The 1,410-nt window shown below is 39.6% G+C and overlaps 1 pseudogene; it reads right to left on the bottom strand.

Moving 5' to 3' along the window:
- Positions 1-207: 207 nt before the first annotated feature.
- LOC123630996 lies at positions 208-348 on the bottom strand (annotated as a pseudogene).
- Positions 349-1,410: the final 1,062 nt, after the last annotated feature.

The raw sequence follows: 1,410 nt of genomic DNA, 5'->3' as shown, positions 1-1,410 counted from the left end.
TTTTTTAAAACATGAATTTCCAGTTATTATAGAACTGTCTGATGAAAAGACTTTTCTCTTTCTATTGAATTGCCTGGAACCCTTGCCAAAAGTCATTTTTGTGGGTCTATTGCTAAAATTTGTATTCCGTTACTTTGATCTATTTGTTGATTCATATGCTTGGTATTATTTTTTGCTTTCAAAGGATACTTTTTATTTTGCTTTAGTTTAAGATGAACTACCACAAATTATGCAGTTGAGTTTCCCACATGTGGGGAAATCAAAGGGGTCAGCACATCTGGAGTGCAATGGGTAAGATTTGCCTGGGAAAACCACCTTTGTGATCATGTTATCTCCCCTGCCAGGTATCACACTGTCTTGATTACTGTATTTTAAAGTAAGTCTTTTTTTTTTTTGAGACAGAGTCTCACTCTGTCACCCTAACTAGATTGTAGTGGTGTCATCATAGCTCAGTGGAACCTCAAACTCCTGGGCTCAAGTGATCTTTCTACTTCAGCCTCCTGAATAGGTGGGACTGTAGGTATGTGCCACCATGCTTGGCTAATTTTTCTATTTTTGTAGAGATCGGGGCTGGTCTCCAACTCCTCATCTCAAGCTATCCTCCCGCCTCAGCCTCCCAGAGTGCTAGGATTATAGGTGTGAGCCACTGTGCTCCACCTTAAAGTAAGTCTTGAAATCAGGTAGAGTAAGTCCTTTGATATTGATTTTTTTCAAGATTATTTTATTTTATTTATTTATTATTTATTTTTTTTAAGCTGCTCGATGAAGTTACATATTTATTTATTTTTTTAATTTCAGCTTATTATGGGGGTACAAAAGTTTAGGTTATGTATATTGCCCAGGCCCCCCCACCCCCCGAGTCAGAGCTTCAAGCGTGTTTTATTAATAGTATTCTAGGTCCTTTGCATTTCTAAATAAGTTTTAGAATCAGCTTACATAGAAATCAGTCCAGGCCGGGCGCGGTGGCTCACGCCTGTAATCCTAGCCCTCTGGGAGGCCGAGGCGGGTGGATCGCTCGAGGTCAGGAGTTCGAGACCAGCCTGAGCGAGACCCCGTCTCTACTAAAAATAGAAATAAATTATCTGGACACCTAAAAATATATATAGAAAAAAATTAGCCGGGCATGGTGGCACATGCCTGTAGTCCCAGCTACTCGGGAGGCTGAGGCAGTAGGATTGCTTGAGCCCAGGAGTCTGAGGTTGCTGTGAGCTAGGCTGACGCCACGGCACTCACTCTAGCCTGGGTAACAAAGCGAGACTCTGTCTCAAAAAAAAAAAAAAAAAAAAAAAAAAAAAGAAATCAGTCCATTTTTACAAAGAGTTATGGCAGAATTTTTATTGAAATTGCATTAAATCAATAGATTAGTTTGGAAAGAATTAATATTTCAACAACATTGAGTCTTCCAATCTC

This window comes from Lemur catta, chromosome 1 (genome assembly GCF_020740605.2).
Source record: "Lemur catta isolate mLemCat1 chromosome 1, mLemCat1.pri, whole genome shotgun sequence".
Lineage (NCBI taxonomy): Eukaryota > Metazoa > Chordata > Mammalia > Primates > Lemuridae > Lemur > Lemur catta.
This window is presented reverse-complemented; position numbering and strand designations above follow the sequence as displayed.